The 23,274-nt window shown below is 38.4% G+C and overlaps 2 pseudogenes; both read right to left on the bottom strand.

Moving 5' to 3' along the window:
• Positions 1-5,170: 5,170 nt before the first annotated feature.
• Positions 5,171-5,553, bottom strand: LOC100343914 (chromosome transmission fidelity protein 8 homolog pseudogene; annotated as a pseudogene).
• Positions 5,554-5,587: 34 nt separating this feature from the next.
• Positions 5,588-23,263, bottom strand: LOC100344167 (cell cycle checkpoint protein RAD17 pseudogene; annotated as a pseudogene).
• Between the last annotated feature and the right edge of the window lie 11 nt (positions 23,264-23,274).

Here is a 23,274-nt window from a genome sequence, read left to right as displayed (position 1 = left end):
GATACTCTTTGCTCACAAACCAAAAATCAAGCTTATTTGGGATTGTATACTAAATAAGTATAATTAGTTTCTTTGGGAGGGCATAATGACTTTCATGCATTAAAGCATGACTTAAAAATTTGGGTATTATATCTTATTGCTCAGAGGCACGATTTTTCCAATGTCTACATTTGGAGGCAGTATTTGCAATCATAGATGATAATTTCCAGAAATCTGACCTCCATAAAAATAGGGTATAATATTGTTAGAAAAAAAAATCATTCCTTTTATAGAAAATGGCCATTCTAACACAAAATGTGTGTGCTCTCTGACAAATGAGTTTTGGTGTTCAGGACTCAGAACCAGACAGCTGTCACAGCACCACTGAGGATTCCTCTAAATTGCAGCAGATGGTGCTACTTATTTGGCCATCTAATGCTATTCTGAAGTATGAGTTGGCCAACTGTTGTGGTAGAGTTATGAAAATAGAAGATTTATTTAGAGCCAGAGGATGCAAGCACAAATGTTTTGAGATACAGAGTTTAAACTGATTTGGAAAAATTGTATCTAATAAATTTCTAGGACATATCCAAAGAGGGTGTGGTTATAAAACCCCATCTCTTACATGAAAGCATTCATAGAAAATGTAACTCTCTGGCCAGCTGTATTATAATCTCTTCCATGCTCTCTTCCCCTGAGAAGTGCACATAGTCATGGGAATCTTCACACATGCACACACAGTGTATTCCTAAAGATACTGTTACTAATCAGTCTGCAATTTAAATTTAACGCCTCTTAGGAGCCAGCTGGGTCACCTGTGACTGTTCTATAGAAATATGCACACCATGTGTTGGTGGTCTACATCAGAAATAAGAGCCTTTCTAAACTTTAAGGTCACAGCTGCAGTCTATTTCATTTTTATCAATGCACAACAATCTGAGATTTCTGATGCTGAGTTGTCCAGTCATGCCTTAGGTCAAATGATACAACAGCTGTGGATAATTCTTTATCAGAATCAAATCTACTTGATTAACACTCTGTTTGCCATTACCCAGAATACTAATTTGAAGTATTAATTTGAATATTAAGTAATAATAATAATTTTAAATCATTACCCTTTATGCATAGTGCCTTAGAAGGGCTCACAATAGCTATTACATAGAATACTTGCACATTGTAAGCTATTTTCATTAAGTCAATAAATTCTCATTACGTATATAGTGAAATTTTGCTTGAGAAAAAGGAACTTATTAAATTATTCAGGACAGCAATTTAAATTTGAAGTAAATAGGTATTATGCTAATATTATATATATATACTTATATATGGGTATGTACTATGCCATATATTAATATTGTGCTATAAGATAATCTACTATATATTATACACTAATATTATATAATTAAATAGTAATATTATGCATTACCCAAAAGGATACTACATAAAAAGTGAAAAATACATAGAATTATTACCAGGTTACTGTATTGGAGGTCCAACATATATAAGTGGTAAATGAATTACAAACATTAACTTGCAAATAAAAATGACAACCATAAATAAACCTAAATAAATAAATGGTACAATTTTGCTTAGTTTATTGAAAGTAAGTGAGACTAAAATGGAGAAAAAAGCTTTTAAAATGCAGAAATACTACTTACCCACAGAGAAAAGGAATGCATTCAAATTGCTCAAAATCAAAAACAAGCTAGAAATTAAAGCAGTGATAAATTAATAAATAAAATTTTCAATAAATTGAGAATTGTCCTACTCACATGCTGGTAAAAGCACTTTAAATAAAATCAGGGGAGGGAATCAGGCACAGAAGAGGTGTGGAGATGGTTCGTGGTCACAACATGCGAAGTGCCTTGGGAACAAGTGAGGCAAGGACAGACAAGTTCAGGCAGTGTGAATGTTTCTTCTTTGTGGGGGAAAATATCAAGACTCTCTCCACCAAATTACCTTTACCACAGGTTCTATGTTTGTGAAATACCAGTGAGAACATTTGGGGGGGATGTATCTTACATGCTGTTAGAACAGTAAGAACCAACACCTATCAACACAGTCCCTTCTCTGATATCCACTGCCCTATCTGACTCATTTTGTCCAGCTTAACTGTTTGCCCTTACTTGAGACTTATGACTTAAATTATTCAAAATTTTGCTAATTTCTTTTCATGGAAAAAAAATCTATTGCTGATTTGCTGTCTGGCTTGTTTGGCCCCCACCCATTTTCTACTCTTTACTCCTTTCATCCCTACTTAAATCATCACACAATAGGTCCAATACCCAATTTTCCACTTTCATTTCTATTTCTTATTTCCATTTTTATTTCAATTTCTTAAACTATGTGTTGTGTTCTGTATATTGCTTTGGATGTTGAGTGTTCCCCAAAGGCCCCTGTGTTAAAGATTTGGTCTTCAAAGTCATATGCTAATGGCACTAAGAAGATGGAAACTTAATCCAGTGATGGTGCCTGCAGCTGGGAATCAGTAAGACAGGGTGATTGTCTTACACAATGTGGATATCCTCCACTTCCAGGGTGGATCCTCAATCGTGGAATCCTGGCGACTTGACCGGGGCCACGTAGAGATAGAAACATGCCTGCTTCTGCTACACGACACTTTGCACTGCCTCAGGATTCTTGTCAGCAAGAACCTTGCCATCACATGCCAAACCACTGGGCCTGACTGAGCTTGGATTGTGAACCTCCAGAATGATAAGCCAAAACAAAACAAGCCTCTTTCCCTCATATGTAGCTTGTTTCAGGAAAGGAAATTACAGTAAAGAAAAGCTGACTAATAAACTATGCCTGTGTTATATTGCTTTCCAGATTATCTGGGGAAAGTGCTGTAGCTACAGATACAGCAATTGTAAAATCAGAATACAATCAGATAAAATTAATGAGCTAAATTAAGAGAATCTAGACTTAAATGATAAATATTTAATGAGTACTGAGAAATAATCTGTTTTAACACTTCACATACTTTAACTGTTTTAATTCTCCATCAACTCTTCAGGTAAAACAATCTCATTTTAGTAATAAGGAAAATGAAGGACAAAGAATATACCAACTAACACTCTACTGCAAGAAAACATCAGAGTTAGGATTTGAACCCTGGTAGTTTGTGGTCAGAAGTCACCTTATTGATCACTGCGTGTCAAGATATCTTCTTGAGAATTGAAAATAATTAAGGAAATTATAATTGTCCTATGAGAACAATATGCAAATTTATGATTAATAATTATAATTTTCTAAAGAACATCAATATATCATTAACACTAACATGCCTTTTTGTTCTCATCAAAAAATTAGATTCTAAGGGGGATGAGAGACTCAACTGATGTGTTTGTAGATCTCCAGATTTAGATTGAATTTAATTAGAGAATCTCTAACAGGTAGAATCTCAGAAAGTTTCCAAGGTTTTCACAAAATTGAGGTGCTTGTCCATTTTTCATCTGTATTCTCTAGTTTCACTTCTGTAAAAAACTTCAAACCCAGGCTGATACACACAGAAGTGAAATAATTTTTAGACAACTCAATCATATAGTAGCAATATTTGGTCATATCAAAGGAGCAGATGGTGGTGTGTGAATTATGAGTACACATAGTACAAAGTTGTGTCACATTGATGAGAACAGTAACAACAAAACACTGCAGTGAACTTGAGAGGTCAGGGTTTGGGGTTAGGGTTTACTAAACATAAATATTTTTATTTATATAAAGGGGACAGATTTCATGTATTTCATATATATACTCTAAGGAACTTAATGACACTCCCCACCCTATTGTCCTTCTCTCAATCCATTACCCCCAACTCCCCCTTCCTTTTTTTTCTTATTTTTATTATAATTTTTACAATGGCATACTTTCAAATTACTTTATAATCAGAAGCTTAAAGTACCACTAAATAAAGAATTCAACATGTAGAAAGAAGAAAAACCACTATTCCTTAGGAGGATAGACAAGTCTTCCAAGTTATAATCAAATCTCAAAATGATAATTTCACTCATATACTTTATATTTTTTGTTTCCTGTATATTACTTACCAAAAATCAGAGAAAACACAGCATTTGTCTTTTGGAGCTAGCTTATTTCATTAAGCATGATGTTTTCCAATTGCATCCATTTTGTTGCAAAAGAGAATTTCATTTGTTTTTATGACTGAATAGTATTCTGTCTTTATATAAAGTGAAATTTCTTTATTAAGTCATCAGTTGATAACTTAGCTATTGTGAGTTAGGCCGGTGTAAACATGGGGGTGCAGACAACTCTTTTGAATGCTGATTTAATTTCTTTTGGGTAAATTTCCAATAGTGGGATGGCTGGGTTATATGGTAGGTCTATTTTGAGATTCCTGAGGAATCTCTATACTGTTTTCTGTGATGGTTGTACTAGTTTACATTCCTGCCAGCAGTGTATTAGGGTACATTTTTCGATTTTGAGGTAATAGCCACTCAAATTGGAGTGAGGTGGTATCTCACTGTGGTTTTCATTTGCATTTTCCTGATGGATAGTTATCCTCAGCATCTTCTCATCTGCCTGTTAGCCATTTGTATTTAATCCTTTGAAAAATGCTTGTTAATATCCTTAACTCATACTTAACTAGATTATTTGCTTTGTTGTTAAGTTTTTTAGTTCCTTTTATATTCTGGATATTAATATTTTATCAGTTGTATAGTTTGCAAATGTTTTCTTCCATTCTATTTAATGCCACTTCCTTTGCTGAATGTTTCCTTTGCTGTGCAGAGGCTTCTTAGCTTGGTATAATCCTATTTCTAGTTTTCCTTTTATTGCCTGTGCTTCTGGGGTCTTATCCAAGAAGTCCTTGACTAGGCCAATGTCTTGCAGTTGTTTCTCTTTTCCCTCATGTTTTCCTCCAGTAATTTGGTGATTTAAGGTCTTAGATTTAGATCTTTGATGCATTGTGGTCTTTTTGAAATGGTTGATGGTCATCCAAGTCCCAATTCTGTGTTCAAGGCTCCGAGGGAAAGGCATGGAAGTAGAAGATGCCCATATCTGAGCTAAGCATGATATCAGTCCAACATTTCTGGAAAGCTGTGATAATGAAATGGGACCTGTGGGCAATGTATCCCCAAGGAAAAGTCCACAAGAATAAGACACCAATGAGAAACAAGAGGCAAGCCATCCTTGAGGTGGCACTGGTACATAAGCCCATGGAGTTGACAACTTTCTAGGGAAAATCAGAAGTTTTTTCATACACTCTAGTGGCACTGGTGATAATGGGTTTAATGCAGGTTTTGAAAATGATTGTGTTTTTGATGAATGCTACACCAGGTACTGGGTACCAATCTTACCACCAAGCTCATCACAGTCTTGCTCCCCTGGAGTGTGTTTGACAAGGACTGCAAAATGTTTCTCCAGTGGATGATTTTCCCAAACAGAATATGATGCCCCACGATCACAATGGGATTCTCTCAGTAAAGCAATGTAGGTATCCCAGGAGGTTTTCAACTAATTTGGTGATGTAATGAGCCTTGATATTTCCCTGAAGCTCAATCAGCATCCATTCTGCTAGTCCTGAGCCCCCATACTGGAAATAACAATTTTCACCATGAGCTTTCTGCCTTTAAAGGCAACTGAAACAAGCTCAAGTCTCTGGCACATGCAGCCCCCTTCTCCATTCGCCATTCTCCATTCTCCACTCACACTCTGTCACCTTTGTCACCCTCCTGTCTGAATCTTAATTGGAGAATTTAGGTCATTTACTTTTAGGGTTATTATTGATAAATAAAATTGGTCTTCACACTTTTCTGTAAATATGTCAATTGTTCGCTTTGCATTTCAAAGGTAATTTTACTGGTGCTGGTACTGTGGTGTGGCAAGTAAAGCCGCTACCTGCAGTGTTGGCATCCCATTTGGGCACCAGTTCGAGTCCCAGCTGCTCCACTTCTGATCCAACTCTCTGCTCTGTTCTAGGAAAGCAGTAGTAGATGATCCAAGTGCTTGGGCCCCTGCACCCACATGGGAGACCTGGAAGAAACTTCTGGCTCCTGGCATTGGATTGGCACAGTCCCAGCTGTAGCAGCCAATTGGGGAGTGAACCAGCAGGTGGAAGACCTTTCTCTCTCTCTCTCTCTCTCTCTCTCTGCCTCTACTTCTCTAACTCTTGCCTTCAAATAAATAAATAAATTTTTTTTTAAAAAAGGTAATTTTATTAGGAGGTTTTCTGCCTTCACATTCTTTCCTCATGCTGATTGTCTTTGTTTCTGTGTTAGCACATCCTTATGTATCATTTGTAGGGCTGACCTGATGGTGACAAATTCTTTCAGTTTCTGTTTGCTTTGGAAGGTCTTTATTTCACGTTCATTTATAAATGACAGCTTCACTAGGTACAGTATTCTGGGTTGACTTTTTAGTCCTATTTTAGGACTTGGACTATGTCTCTCCATTCTTTCTTAGGCTGCAGGATTTCTGGTAAGAAATCAGCTGTCAGTCTAATTGACAATGCTTTGAAGTTGATCTGGAATTTTTCTCTTGTACATTTTAGTATCTCTTATTTTTTTAAAAAAACTTTTATTTAAGAAATATAAATTTCTTAAGTACAACTTTAAGATTATAGTGGTTTCCCCCCATAACTACCCTCCCACCCACAAGCCATACCATCTCCTACTCCATCTCCCATCCCATTATTCATTAAGATTCATTTTTAATTATCTTTATATACAGAAGATCAACTTACTATATACTAAGTAAAGATTTCAACAGTTTGCACCCACACAGACACACAAAGTATAAAATACTGTTTGAATACTAGTTTTACCATTAATTCACATAGGATCTCTTCTTTTTTTTTTTACTTTTGAAAGTTTCACTATTTTGTGTCTTGGTTAAGATCTTTTCTGATTGTGTCTAATAGGAGTTCTTTGTGCTTCCTGTACTTGTATGTCTATATCTTCCTCCAAATTAGGGAAATTTCCTGCTATATTTTCACTGAATAGATCTTCTAATCCATTATATCTTTCCATACCTTCAGGTACCCCTAAGACATATATGCTTGGTAGTTTAATAGTATCCCATAAAACTCAAACACTATTTTCAATTTTTTTTAAGATATTTCCAGAGGTTTGTCTCTTAGCTTAGATATTCTTTCTTCCATCTCACTGAGCCTGTTGATAAAGCTTTCCACTACATTTTTTTTATTTTTCATATTGAAATGTTCATTTCTATTATTTCAGTTTGCTTTTGCTTTAATATATCTATCTCCTGGCAGAATTTCTTTGTCCTCGTCATGGATTTCTTAAACTCATGTATTTGCTTCTCTATATCTTTGAGTCATCTTATGATCATTGTTTTTCATTCCTTTTCATACATTTCATCAATCTCCTGATCCTCACATTCTAATTTCAGATATTTCAACTCATAACATAAAGACTTTGAGACAATTCCAATTTTCACATTTCTTTGGGGTGAGGAGCAATCTTAGAGATAAGACTGATAAGTATCATTGACTGGAAACTAACATTTTTTGGAATGGTTGAAAATCTATTATTACTTAATCTTTTAAGGTAAAGGTGTTTTGCAAGTTTGCTCGAATGTCCTGAAGTTGTTCTGGGGAGTCATCTCTTGTAGGAAGAACTTTTCTAGGATATACACTGGAAAGCATGTAAAGTCAGTAAAATATGTGGAGTGAATGAAGATGTTCCAATTTGATAGTAGATGAAAGTCTGAAAAACTATGATTATTTTCATGTTTTTATCTTATCTAGGTTCTCTGAGAAAATGTTGTTAACAACATGGATTAAAAAAATGAAGAGGAGCTGACAGTGTGGTTCTGTGGTTCTGGAAAACCAGCATGCTATTTGAGTGCCACTTTATGTCCCAGTTGCTCAACTTTTGATCCAGCTTCCTGCTAATGCACCTGGTAAAGCAATTTGCACTCCTGCCACCCACATATGAGACACAGATGGAGTTCCAGGCTCCTGGCTTCAGTCTGACCAAGCCCTGGCTGTTGTGTCTATTTGGAAAGTAAACCAGAAGATGGACAATATACCTCTCTGTGCATCTCTCCCTCTATCTCTGTAAATGTGTCTTTTAAATAAATAAATAAGTCTTTAAAAATGAATAACATTAAAAATACTGAGATGGAAATTTCTAGAAAAAATGTAAAGCTTTATTTCCTTGCACTTATATTTCATTAATAATAGAATAAAAACTGTGGAGCTATTTGTTTACAGGTTAAAAGGTTGTTGGAAACACCCAGGGATCTTCCGCATCTCTTCTCATAAAGAACTGTTTTCATTATAGAGAAAATTTCCTCTCCTCTTTCTGATAGTGAAGTTCCTGTATAAGTTCTGAAATCTACAGTTTTGTAGTACCACATGGAGAGTGAAGAACTCCCTTTTGCACATGTAGTTGACATATGCCCTCATTGTGTACCCCAATGGGGCAAAATATACCAAGGCTGAGATTGTGTTGTGAGTAAACAATTTGCCTATCCAGTTCCAGCAACTCGAATATATTAAAAAAATTGTAAATACTAAAAGGTAATCGGGAATTTTGTAAAAAATAATGCTCCAAGTTTGCATTAATTACTAGTGTGTATGTTCTATAAGAATGCCTCTTGGGGGGCCAGTGCTGTGGCACAGTAGATTAAAGTCCTGGTCTCCACTGTCAGTATCACAAATGGGTGCTAGTTCCAGTTCTGGCTGCTCCGCTTTGGATCCAGCTCTCTGCTGTGGCCTGGAAAAGCAGTGGAAAATGGCCCAAGTCCTAGGGTCCCTGAACCCATGTGGGAGACCTGGAAGAAGCTTCTGACTCCTGGCTTCAGATCAGCTCGGCTGCAGCCATTTCAGCCATTTGGGGAGTGAACCAGCAGATGGGAGACTCTCTCTGTCTATGTCTACCTCTCTCTGTAACTCTGCCTTTCAAATAAATAAAATATTTTTTTAAAAAAAAGAATGCCTAATATAATGAATACTTTCAGAATTGTTGGTACAAGACGTTAATGGGTATTGCGCAATTAAAATGACTGCACGGTTAAATACATTTGAGAAATACAGCATACTAGGTCTCTCTGTAGGCTACCAAGGTTGAGGTTTTGCAAACTTCTGTAATGAAGAAACATGATCAATATTTTTGGTGTGTTCACTTTTTATTTATTTTTTAAAAGATTTATTTTTATTATTTATATGAAAGAGTTACACAGAGAGAGAGAAGAGGCAGAGAGAGGAGAGGTCTTCCATCCGCTGGTTCATTGCCCAGATGGCCTCAATGGCCAGAGCTACGCCGATCCAAAGCCAGGAACCAGGAGCTTCCTCCAGGTCTCTCACATGAGTGCAGGGGCCCAAGGACTTGGGCCATCTTCTACTGCTTTTCCAGGCCATAGCAGAGAGCTGGATCAGAAGTGGAGCAGCTGGGATTCGAACCGGTGCCCATATGGGATTCTGGTACTGCAGGTCGCGGCTCTACTTGCTATGCCATAGCGCCAGCCCCAATTTTTTGTTTTTAATCTTTGATAGATTTCAAAAGACTAATGTTTTTGCACAGCATAATCTCTGTAAATTCTTGGTTTCACATCTGAGAAGTAAACTAAGTTGCTGCCCTCTTAATCAAGACTCTTCTTGACATCCTTGAAACTCAAAAGCCCCCTGTTCTGTGCTTCTTTGTTCCTTTTGAGCCTTATTCTTTAACAGTGGGTTCCAGCCGTGAAAGTCAGGTTACTAATTACTATTTTTAAGTGGGTTTTACAGGATTTACTACCAAGTTGGCCTAGTCAGTTTCAATCATGGGGAGACTGAATCAACATGTTCAATCTCAGTGTTTCCAAGTCAGGAACGCCATTGAAGAATGACCTCAGAGCATCTTTTTATCCTCAAATATGTCAGATGATACCCTGAAGTCTGTGCCATATTTTTAGTTTTACTTTCTGTCTAAATGCCCTGGGAGATAAACTAGTTAGTGTAACTTTTCTTTTATTACCCTTGATGTCTTGAAAGACTTCACTCCATTGACCTTCCAGAATGCAACTAGTATTTGAAAAAAGCAATGGTTTTCAATACTCACAGCAAATTAAAATTGCCCAGGCAGCTTCAAAAGTACCAAAGCCTGTGTCTGAAAACACAACAGTTGAAAGAGAAACTCTAAGAATCTAAGATTTCAAAGCTTTCCAGGTGATTGTAATGTGCAACCAGACTTAAGGACTGTGGGCACAAGGCAATGATTCTCAAACTTTAATGAATGTGGGTATTACCCACATGTGAATGCAAGTATCTGCAGAGCTTATTACTCCATAGGTCTGGGGTGGGATAAAAGCCTACTGTTGGGGCTGGCGCTGTCGTGTAGTGGGTAAATCCACCTCCTGCAGTGCCAGCATCTCATATGACCACCAGTTTGAGTCATTGCTACTCCACTTCTAATCCAGCTCTCTGCTATGTCCTGTGAAAGCGATAGAAGATGGTCCAAGTCCTTGGGGCCCTGCACCAGCATAGAAGACCAGAAAGAACCTCCAGGCTTAGCCTGGCCCAACTCCAGTTCTTGTGTCCAGTTAGGGAGTGAACTGGTGGATGGAAGACCTCCCTCTCTCTTTCTCTGTCTCTCTCTCTCTGCCTCTCTGTAACTCCACCTTTAAAATAATAAATAAATCTTTAAAAAGCCCACTGTTTCACCCAAATACTTAAGATGTCTCTGAACCTCTTCCCCAGTGACCACACCCTAAGATATAGGAACATAGAATAGACCAGCTACTCTGCCAGGCTTGTAGAGTTCATAAAGAATCCTACCTTCTCACATAGACAAGTCTAGTACCTGCTAACGCTAACCGATGGAGTAAATAAAGGGGAGAGTGATCCAACATGGGAAGTGAGATACTCAGCACTCATAGAATGGCAGATGTCCTAAATAGCACTCTGGCCTCAGAATCAGCCCTAAAGGCATTCCGATCTGGCTGAAAAGCTCATGAGAGTATTTCAGGCATGGAAAGCCAAGACACTCTGGCAAAAGATCTCTGCGGGTGAGATCCCAGTGGAAAGAACAGGTCATCAAAGAAGGAGGTACCTTTCTCTGAAGGGAGGAGAGAACCTCCACTTTGACTATGACCTTGTCTAAACAAGATAAGAGTCGGAGAACTCAGAGGGCTTCCATAGCCTTGGAAACTCATGACTGGAGCATAGGGAGATTACTGATGCCATAGACAGGAGTGTCAATTGGTAAAGTCAACAACAGGAGTCACTGTGCACTTACTCCTCATGTAGGATCTCTATCCTTAATGTGCTGTACATTGAGATTTAATGCTATAACGAGTACTCAAACAATATATTTCACTTTGTGTTTCTATGGGGGTGCAAACTGTTGAAATCCTTACTTAATGCATACTAAACTGATCCTCTGTAAAAAAAAAAAAAGAAATTATCAACTCCCAACTTGACTCTCATTGGGATTAAACATGACAATAGGTCTGCTCTGATTTCATCATCATTTAAAAAAAATCATCTATTATTTTTCACTTTATGTTTCTGTGTGGGAGCAAACTGTTGAAATCCATACTTGATGTATACTAAGCTGATCTTCTGTATATTAAGATAATCAAAAATGAATCTTGATGTGAATGGAAGGGGAGAGGGAGTGGGAGGGGGGAGGGTTGTGGGTGGGAGGGACGGTATGGGGGGAAGCCACTGTAATCCATGAGTCGTACTTTGGAAATTTATATGCATTAAATAAAAGTTTAAAAAAAAAAAGAATCCTACCTTCTAGAAATCAGAAGGGTGATATTCCTTATATTCCAACTCCCTGTAGTCCACCTCATTTTGCAAATACAAAGGGTTTGAGTTAATTTATCAAAATGCTAACAGCACTATTTTGATCTATTTAGAATGCCTCTGGCTGACTAAAGATGTGAATAAGCAGTGTATTCTTCAGCAGGTGGATTCACTCCAAGAAGGAAATATCAGCTATTTTCTCAGTGTTCCTCAGTTCATAAATATGGTTTCTCAGGGCCGTTCCTCCACAGGATATAGGAAAGTCAGACATAAATAAATATGAATTTGTTTCAGAAAACATGGCTAAGCTTCTACTTTCGGTAATGGATGAGTATCTCCTAGAAAACCATGCTCATATAAATAACAACTATAAATTCTGAAAGGAATATGGAAAACAACTACCACAGGAACTGGAGAGAAAACAAAATCCTGAGTTATGGAGAACAGCCAGGATGTAGAAGAAAGAAATATTATGAAGTGAGTTTACCATTCTTTATGGTTTTCAGCCTTAAGGGCAGGCCAGTTAGTGTGTAACATGGCTAAAACCAGACAGAGATCCCAGAGGACTCACAGGGCTGAGTACAGGACACCTACAGGAACTAGAAAGTGAAGTGGGAAATCCTGCCAAGAAGAGAGCAAACAGAGATAGAGTTCTAATTCTGTAAATAACTCTTGCTCAAATCTTTGGCTCATGCTTGAATTACGCATTCAAAATGCAGCCTCTAAGCAGCCCAGTTATGGTTAAAAACAACCTACAAATTTACAAAAAGAACTGTAAATTGAAAACTTGGAGTTTGAGTTCTCTTTGCGGAATATATCAGAACCCAAAACCTCTACAACATATGATTCTTAATACTCAGTATATAATCCAAAATTACATGATATTTTTTAACTTTTATTTAATGAATATAAATTTCCAAAGTACGGCTTATGGATTACAATGGCTTCCCGCCCATAACGTCCCTCCCACCTGCAACCCTCCCCTTTCCCACTCCCTCTCCCCTTCCATTCACATCAAGATTCACTTTCGATTCTCTTTATATACAGAAGATCAGTTTAGTATACATTAAGTAAGGATTTCAACAGTTTGCTCCCACACAAACAAAGTGAAAAATAATAGATGATTTTTTGAATGATGATGAAATCAGATCAGACCTATTATCATGTTTAATCCCAGTGAGAGTCAAGTTGGGAATTGATAATTTCTTCTTTTTTTTTTTTTAACAGAAGATCAGTTTAGTATACATTAAGTAAAGATTTCAACAGTTTGCACCCCCATAGAAACACAAAGTGAAATATACTCTTTGAGTACTCGTTATAGCATTAAGCCTCAATGTACAGCACATTAAGGACAGAGATCCTACATGAGGAGTAAGTGCACAGTGACTCCTATTGTTGACTTTACAAATTGACACTCCTGTTTATGGCATCAGTAATCTCCCTATGCACCAGTCATGAGTTTCCAAGGCTATGGAAGCCCCTTGAGTTCTCCGACTCTTATCTTGTTTAGACAAGGTCATAGTCAAAGTGGAGGTTCTCTCCTCCCTTCAGAGAAAGGTACCTCCTTCTTTGAACACCCGTTCTTTCCACTGGGATCTCCCTCACAGAGATCTTTCATTTAGGTTTTTTTTTTTTTTTTTTTTTTTTTTTTTTTTTTTTTGCCAGAGTGTCTTGGCTTTCCATGCCTGAAATACTCTCATGGGCTTTTCAGCCAGATCGGAACGCCTTTAGGGCCGATTCTGAGGCCAGAGTGCTGTTTAGGACATCCGCCATTCTATGAGTCTGCTGAGTATCTCGCTTCCCATGTTGGATCACTCTCCCCTTTATTTATTCTATCGGTTAGTATTAGCAGGTACTAGACTTGTTTATGTGCTCCCTTTGACTCTTAGTCCTTTCATTATGATCAATTGTGAACTGAAATTGATCACTTGGACTAGTGAGATGGCATTGGTACATGCCACCTTGATGGGATTAAATTGGAGTCCCCTGGTATGTTTCTAACTCTACCATTTGGGGCAAGTCAGCTTGAGCATGTCCCAAATTATACATCTCTTCCCTCTCATATCCCCACTCTTATGTTTAACAGGGATCACATTTCAGTTAAATTTCAACACTTAAGAATAACTGTGTATAAATTACAGAATTAAACCAGTCATATTAAGTAGAACAGACAAAAAAAAAAACTACTAAGAGGGATAATGTATTAAGTTGTTCATTAACAGTCGGGGCTAGGCTGATCAAGTCACCATTTCTCATAGTGTCCATTTCACTTCAGGAGGTTTCCTTTTTGGTGTTCAGTCAGTTGTCACCAATCAGGGAGAACATATGGTATTTGTCCCTTTGGGACTGGCTTATTTCACTCAGCATGATGTGTTCCAGATTCCTCCATTTTGTTGCAAATGACTGGATTTCGTTGCTTCTTACTGCGGTATAGTATTCTAAAGAGTACATATCCCATAATTTCTTTATCCAGTCTACCGTTGATGGGCATTTAGGTTGGTTCCAGGTCTTGGCTATTGTGAATTGTGCTGCAATAAACATTAGGGTGCAGACTACTTTTTTGTTTGCCAATTTCATTTCCTTTGGGTAAATTCCAAGGAGTGGGATGGCTGGGTCGAACGGTAGCGTTATCTTCAGGTTTCTGAGGAATCTCCAGACTGACTTCCATAGTGGCTTGACCAGTTTGCATTCCCACCAACAGTGGGTTAGTGTCCCTTTTTCCCCACATCCTCGCCAGCATCTCTTGTTGGTAGATTTCTGCATGTGAGCCATTCTAACCGGGGTGAGGTGAAACCTCATTGTGGTTTTTATTTGCATTTCCCTGATTGCTAGTGACCTTGAACATTTTTTCTTGTGCCTGTTGGCCATTTGGATTTCCTCTTTTGAAAAATGTCTATTGAGGTCCTTGGCCCATCTCTTAAGTAGGTTGTTGGTTTTGTTTTTCTGGAGTTTTTTGGTCTCTTTGTAGATTCTGGTTATTAACCCTTTATCTGTTGCATAGTTTGCAAATATTTTTTCCCATTCTGTTGGTTGTCTCTTCACTCTCCTGACTGTTTCTTTTGCAGTACAGAAACTTCTCAATTTGATGCAATCCCAATAGTTGATTTTGGCTTTGACTGCCTGTGCCTCCCGGGTCTTTTCCAGAAATTCTTTGCCTGTGCCAATATCTTGAAGGGTTTCTCCAATGTTCTCTAGTAACTTGATGGTGTCAGGTCATAGATTTAGGTCTTTAATCCATGTTGAGTGGATTTTTGTGTAAGGTGTAAGGTAGGGGTCTTGCTTCATGCTTCTGCACGTGGAAATCCAATTTTCCCAGCACCATTTATTGAATAGACTGTCTTTGCTCCAGGAATTGGTTTTAGATCCTTGGTCAAATATAAGTTGGCTGTAGATGTTTGGGTTGATTTCTGGTGTTTCAATTCTGTTCCATTGGTCTATCCATCTGTTTCTGTACCAGTACCATGCTGTTTTAATTACAACTGCCCTGTAGTATGTCCTGAAATCTGGTATTGTGATGCCTCTGGCTTTGTTTTTGTTGTACAAGATTGCTTTAGCTATTCGAGGTCTCTTGTGCCTCCATATAAATTTCAGCACCATTTTTTCCAGATCTGAGAAGAAGGTCTTCGGTATCTTGATTGGTATTGCATTGAATCTATAAATTGCTTTTGGGAGAATGGACATTTTGATGATATTGATTCTTCCAATCCATGAGCATGGAAGATTTTTCCATTTCTTGGTATCCACTTCTATTTCTTTCTTTAAGGTTTTGTAATTTTCATCATAGAGATCTTTAATGTCCTTGGTTAAGTTTATTCCAAGGTATTTGATTGTTTTTGTAGCTATTGTGAATGGGATTGATCTTAGAAGTTCTTCCTCAGCCATGGCATTGTCTGTGTATACAAAGGCTGTTGATTTTTGTGCATTGATTTTATAACCTGCTACTTTGCCAAAATCTTCTATGAGTTCCAATAGTCTCTTAGTAGAGTTCTTTGGGTCCCCTAAATAAAGAATCATATCATCTGCAAGGAGAGTTTGAGAAGAATTGGAGTTAGTTCTTCTTTAAATGTCTGGTAGAATTCAGCAGTGAATCCATCTGGTCCTGGGCTTTTCTTTGTTGGGAGGGCCTTTATTACTGTTTCAATTTCTGTCTCAGTTATGGGTCTGTTTAGGTTTTCTATGTCTTCGTGGTTCAATTTAGGTAGGTTGCATGTGTCCAGGAGTCTATCCATTTCTGATAGGTTTCTCTGTTTTCTGGCATACAAGTCCTTGTAGTAATTTCTGATGATTCTTTTTATTTCTGCGGTGTCTGTTGTTACGTTTCCTTTTTCATCTCTGATTTTATTGATTTGGGTCTTTTCTCTTCTTTTTTTCGTTAGTTGGGCCAATGGGGTGTCAATTTTGTTTATTTTTTCAAAAAACCAGCTCCTCGTTTGGCTGATTTTTTGTAATGTTTTTCTTGATTCAATCCTGTTGATTTCTTCTCTGATTTTAATTATTTCTCTTCTCCTACTAGATTTGGGTCTGGTTTGCTGTAGGTTTTCTAGATCCTTGAGGTGAATTGAAAGCTCATCTATTTGGTGTCTTTCCAATTTCTTGATGTAGGCACCTATTGATATAAACTTTCCTCTTAACACTGCTTTTGCTGCGTCCCATAAGTTTTGGTATGTTTTGCTGTTATCTTCATTTACTTCCAGAAAATTTTTGATTTCTCTTTTAATTTCTTCTATGACCCATTGTTCATTCAGGAGCATGTTGTTCAATCTCCATGTGTTTGCATATGCTCTAGGGATTCCTGAGTTGCTAATTTCCAACTTCATTCCTTTATGGTCTGAGAAGCTGCATGGTATGATTCTAATTCTTTTGAATTTGCTGAGACTTGCTTTATGGCCTAGTATGTGGTCAATCCTAGAGAAGGTTCCATGTACTACTGAGAAGAATGTAAAATCTTTAGCTGTAGGATTGAAAGTTCTGTATATATCTGTTAGATCCATTTGGGCTATAGTGTCGTTTAAATCTACTGTCTCCTTGTTGATCTTCTGTCCTATTGATCTGTCTATTTCTGAGAGTGGAGTATTGAAGTCCCCAGTACTATTGTATTGGGGTCTAAGTCTCCCTTTAAGTCCCTTAACAAATCTTTTAGATAAACCGGTGCCCTGTAGTTAGGTGCATATACATTGATAATTGTTATATCTTCTTGTTGTATTGACCCCTTAATCATTATATAGTGTCCCTCTTTGTCACTCTTAACAGTTTTTGTGGTAAAGTTTATGTTTTCCGATATTAAGATGGCTACGCCCGCTCTTTTTTCATTTCTGTTGGCATGGTATATCTTTTTCCAGCCTTTCACTTTCAGTCTGCATGCATCTTTGTTGGAAAGATGCGTTTCTTGTAAGCAGCAAATAGATGGGTTTTGTTCCTTAACCCAGTCAGCCAATCGGTGTCTTTTAACTGGACAGTTCAGGCCATTAACGTTCAATGTGACTAATGATAAGTGGTAACTTTGCCCTGCCATTTGCCAAAGATAAGTTCTAATATATGCTTTGAATTCCCTGTGATCTTTTGCTGTGAGCTTTCCTTCCTTTACCTTCTTTCATATTGATGACCGTGTTTCTGTGTTTCTGTGTGTAACACATCTTTAAGCATCTTTTGCAGGGCTGGACGAGTGGCAACAAATTCTTTCAATTTCTGTTTGCAATGAAAAGTCTTTATTTCACCTTCATTCACAAATGATAGCTTTGCAGGATATAATATTCTGGGCTGGCAGTTGTTCTCTCTTAGTACCTGGGCTATATCTCGCCATTCCCTCCTAGCTTGTAGGGTTTCTGATGAGAAGTCAGCTGTGAGTCTGATTGGAGATCCTCTGAGAGTAATCTGACGTTTCTCTCTTGCACATTTTAGGATCTTTTCTTTATGTTTCACTGTGGAGAGTTAAATTACAACCTGTCGTGGTGAGGATCTCTTTTGGTCATGTTTATTAGGGGTTCTGTGAGCTTCCTGTACTAGGATTTCTCTGTCCTTCTCCAAACCTGGGAAATTTTCTGCTAATATCTCACTAAAAAGGCCTTCTAATCCTTTCTCCCTCTCCATGCCTTCAGGAACTCCTAGAACCCGAATGTTGGGTTTTTAAATAGTGTCCTGAAGATTCCTGACAATATGTTTTAGATTTCTAATTTCCTCTTCTTTCTTTGGTCTGACTGTATCCTTTCCTGTTCTCTGTCTTCTAAGTGTGATATTCTCTCTTCTGCTTCACCCATTCTGTTTGTAAGGCTCTCTATTGTGTTTTTCATTTGATCTATTGAATTCTTCACTTCATTATGATTTCTCGTCACTATCACAGTTTCCTGTTGTACTAGTTGTTTTGTTTCATTTTGATTCCTCCTTAATATTTCATTTTCACGAGAGAGATTTTCTACCTTGTCCATTAAGGATTTCTGCAGTTCAAGAAATTGTTTTTGAGAACTTCTTAATGTTCTTATCAATTTTTTGAGATCTGCTTCTTGCATTTCTTCTATGTCATCATCTTCATAATCTTGAATTGGGATGTCTTTTTCATTTGGGGGCGTCATGGTGACTTCCTTGTTTTTATTACCTTGGTTTTTATTACCTGCGTTTGTTATTTGGCATATTGGAGATATTTGGTTTCTTCACTGTGGTGCTTTTTCTTGTTATACTATGACTCTAGATTAAGTGGACTGTCTGTTTTTGATGGAGCCTTAGAGGCTTGAGATGGGTGTGGCCTGAGAGCTCTGTTTGGTGTGCCAAAGGTGACACTCCCAGGTTAGGCGTGATAGATCTCTCTCTCTTTCTTTTTTTGATTCAAAAGGGAAGTAATTCCACATAGCTGAACGAAGTTGGAGGTAGTTAGCAGGCAAATGATATACCCACAGGAGCCAGAGATCGGAAGCTCTTTCCCAAGGACCACACAGGGAATCTGTTCTGCCCTCAGAGTGGGCTCAAATTCTCCTTCAGTCTCCCACTGGGTTGCCAAAGTTACGGAATTGTAGCGTCTCTGGAGAGTACTCACGTTAATTCCGTGAGTTCTCTCCCCCACCGTCTCTTTTTTCACAGTCTCAGTTCAGTAGCACCACAAATTTACTAGGTCCTAATCTCCTGTTAATTCGCCCCGCCCAGAGTCACGTTTTTCTGCTAGGCTCAGGGCCGGTGCAGACCTGAGGTTGCTCTGCTTATGACGTATGTCCAAGATGGCGCCTGCTCTTTGTCGTGCTCGCCCTTGAGAGGTGAGTGGAGAGAGAGAAAAAATTACATGATATTTTAAAACCAGAGAAATAGAACCCATTTTCTAAAGGAAAAACAACTAACAGACTCCAACCTCAAGATAATGCAGGGGGTTTAATTATCAGGCAAGACTTTTAAAGCAGCTATTTTAAATATTCTCAATGAGGTTTGTAAAAAATAATATGCATGTAATATATTAAAAAATAGAAAAGTTCAGTGAGAAATTGACAAAAATGGATTTTTTTTTGTCAAAAAATTGACAAAATGGAATTTCTAGAAGTTAAAAGAAAAACACAGGGCCGGCACTGCAGCTCAATAGGCTAATCCTCTGCCTTGCGGAGCTGGCACACTGGGTTCTAGTCCCGGTCGGGGCACCGGATTCTGTCCTGGTTGCCCCTCTTCCAGGCCAGCTCTCTGCTGTGGCCCGGGAAGGCAGTGGAGGATGGCCTGAGACCTTGGATCCTGCACCCGCATGGGAGACCAGGAGAAGCACCTGGCTCCTGGCTTCAGATCAGCGCGGTGCGCCAGCCGCAGCACACTGGTTGCGGCAGCCATTGGAGGGTGAACCAACGGCAAAGGAAGACCTTTCTCTCTGTTTCTCTCTCTCACTGTCCACTCTGCCTGTCAAAAAAAAAAAAAAGAAAAGAAAAAGAAAGAAAGAAAAAAAGAAAAAAAAAGAAAAAGAAAAGAAAAGAAAAGAAAAGAAAAGAAAAGAAAAGAAAAGAAAAGAAAAGAAAGAAAAACACAGGGACTGGCAATTGACCTTGCAGTCAAGATCCCAACTGAAACAATAGAATTCCATATCAGATTACTGCCTAAGTTCAATTCACATTTAAACTCCCAATTACAGTCTTCTGCTAATGTGGATCACATGAATCATAGGTAGTAGCTCCAGTGATCGAGTACCTCTCACCCACATGAAAGACCTGGGCAGAGTTTTCAGCTCCTGGCTACAGCCCCGACCCAGCCCCAGCTAATATGGGCATTTGGGAGATGGTCCAGCAGATGGGAGCTGGTGTTTCTCTCTCTCTCTCTCTCTCTCTCTCTCAAACTCTTTCTCAAACTCTTTCTGCTCTGCCCCTCTCTGTCTCTCAGACTTTTGAAAGATTTATTTTATTTATTTGGAAGGCAGTATTAGAGAGAGAGAGAGAAAGGAAGGGATAGACAGAGACAGAGAGATCTTCCATTTACTGATTCATTCCCAAAATGGCTGCAACAGCCAGCACTGGGCCAGGCTGAAGCCAGGAGCAAAGAGCTTATTCCAGGTCTCTCACATGAACTCAGGGGCCCAAGTACATCAACGGGGAGCTGGATCTGAAGTAGAGCAGCCAGGTCTCAAACTGGCACCCATAGGGGATGCTGCACTGTGGATGGCAGCTTTAGCTGCTATGCCATGGCATCAGCCCTCTCAAACTTTTCAAAAACTAAAGTACAGGGACAAAAATTAGAGTCTAATATAGATTAAATTTTTATTTCATTTCCTTTGGATATATGTGCAGAAGTAAAAACATGGCTATATGATGTATCTATTTAGTCTGTTTTTTAAGAAACCTTTTCTTTATAATTGATGTAATAATTTATATTCTCACCTACAGACTATAAAAATTACCTTTTATGCATACCTTCACTTGCAATTATTTTTTGTCTTTTTAATAATAGCCATACTACCTGGAGTGAGATGATACCTTATTGTGGTTTTAGTTTGCATTTTTTTCATGAGTAATGATACTGAGAATGTTCTCATATACTCATTGGTCATTTTCTTGCTAATTATCTCTTCAGTTTCTTTGTCCATTTTTTTTCGTGATTCAACATTTTAATTTTGATATAAATTATGCAAGTACTTTCCCAAAAGTATCTAAAATACTCCACTGTACAACACACAGAAAGGGTATCTGAGAAGACAGAGACCATAGAACCTTTAAATAAGGCACCAAGTTTTATTTACATTCATAACTGCATCCTGAACTGCCTTTATTCATATTTACAACCCCCCAGAGTTCCGTGTCCTGGATCGTCCTTCACATTTTCTGGTATTTGGCATCAGGTTCAAACACACTTCATACACACTGACCTCCTCTCCCGAAACCACTCGCAAAACTAAATAAATACTAGAGGAAACATTATAGATCACTTGAAGGCTTGATCTTTGCTGAGGACAGAAGCGTCAGTGCCCTGTGAGGAAGTTCTACAGAGTGAAGAATTAACAAACTTTGAAATTCACTAGAAAAGCATCTTAACCCTGTTCAGGGACCACCGAGCACCACTTAAAGGGGTCATCACGCAGGCTGCTGTCTAGGGCCGTCACTCTCACACTTCTATCACCCAGCTGTCCTCTTCCATGTCTGCTTGGGAGGAGAAGGGCTCCGGCTGGCTGGCAGGAAGCTCCGTCGCGCTGCCCTGACTCAGAGGAAGAGACCAGGTTTCGGCTTGGGCGGTCTCAGTCGGTTCAGCTGGCATCTCCTCAGCCGACTGCCCTTCATTGAGCTGCACCTTGTCTCCACTCTCAGGGTCCAACATTCCACGCTCCCTGTTGGCCGGGGCTTCCATCTTCAACCTTCCAAAGTGTCGCTTCAGAGGAAGTCTTCCAATATCTTGGATAAAAGAAATCTGAGCTTGATTTCTCATTGGAATGGTTAACAGAGCAAGGTATGGCAACAGCTGAGTTTGGAGGCATAAAGCTGACACGTAGAAGTCAAAAAAAAGTACTCTTGCTGCCAGGCAATTTTCCCGATACTTTTTATTTATTAGAAACCACTGGGGTTGGTGCAAGGGTCGAAAACTTGAAGCCCCTCCTTGGCAATGTGCAAATCCTCGGGCTCTGTTGGAATGTATCACACCTCTCCTAGCTATGGATGCACTGTATTCCCTGAGTAAAGAGCGCATATTCCAGTCACCACTGAGGATATCTGCAAAACTGAGAAGTTCACTGGCTCTCACAAGATCATCTACTTCCAGGAAGAAATCTACAAAGTTTTGGTGAAGATACAAATTGAAAAACTCTCCTGGCATGTTTGACATTTCCACTACTTCCTCAGGGTGAACAAGTTTTGGATCCCGTTCATGCTCTGATAAATGAGACGGCAATTGCGGTGAGACTAATTCTGTTGAAGGTGCTCTTTTACAATATAGAATTTTCCCCAAAGCTCTGAAGAGAAAGAGAGAAACGTCTTTGCTACCAATAGCTTGGGCCTCTTGATTTTCAAAAACCCTAGTAGGTTTTCTCCTTCCTCTTGATTTTGAGAGCACAGCATCTGATTTTAATGACACTCCTTTTTTCCTTGGCCATAAATTGTTCTCTCCTTTAGAAGAAGAAAACTGGAAGCTGTTTATTGCACTTCTGATATCATCAGAACATCCTTGACAGTAACTGTAAAGAACTTTGATCAGGGACAACAATTTCTCTTCCATTCTTATTAGCTTCTATAGTTACTATTCGATTAAAAAACTTCATCATAATTGTTGGTGCCACAGGGTTAAAACTAGTATTTGAGATAGAACATTCCTCTTGAATTTCTTTGGGGAACAGCAGCCTATGATTATCATCACCACTGACACTGTCAGAGATTACAAATACAAGAGGACATCGGCCAATCTGCACAAATTTTCTTAGAACTTCATGTAAACTAGAGAATCTTGATAAAACTGGTTAGGTAAATCTACCAGAATTATCTTCTTATTAGTTCTTAAATCCTCTCCAAGCATTTGTAGTTTGTTGTACTTTGTTGCTCTCAATAGAAACTCTTTGAAAACTGCCAATTGAGATTGATATGGAAGCAGAGGGAAGCTTGATTCAGGATTAAACATCTCTTTGAAATCATCTTTTTGGAAGTCTGATAAAACTGGATTAATCCACTCTTGTACATGTATACCATGCTCCTTTGACAGTATTTTTATAGTAGCCATCTTGCCACATCCAGGAGGACCTGTTATTAATAAAAAAGATCCACCCTGTTTTGGTTGCCTTTCTAAAACTTGAGCTTTTAACCAGGTTTCAACTTCTTCAATTTTCTTTTTATGCACAGCAAGTTCATGCTGAGTTTCTGGTTTGTATTTGTCCACCCATGACTCATTTTCAGATAGATATTCCTTTGAATTTTCTAGACCATAAATCAGTTCTAAGGAAGACAGCTTTCCTTTTCTTCTAGCTGGAAATTTGCTACTTTCTAATGTGGGAGACACATTTTTTCTTCTACGAGTTGAGTTATTCACACCTAATGATGTGGCAGGAATAGTGGAAATGCCTGAATTCTCCAAACAATCATCGAATGATGGGTCTACCCAGTCTGTTACCTTTGTGGAAGATACCTTTGGTCTAAGAAAAGTGTTTGACATCATAAATCTGA

This window comes from Oryctolagus cuniculus, chromosome 4 (assembly GCF_051225735.1).
Source record: "Oryctolagus cuniculus isolate XC-2025 breed Fujian yellow rabbit chromosome 4, ASM5122573v1, whole genome shotgun sequence".
Taxonomy (NCBI): domain Eukaryota; kingdom Metazoa; phylum Chordata; class Mammalia; order Lagomorpha; family Leporidae; genus Oryctolagus; species Oryctolagus cuniculus.
The sequence above is the reverse complement of the archived record's forward strand: the minus strand, read 5'-3'. Positions and strand labels throughout refer to the sequence as shown.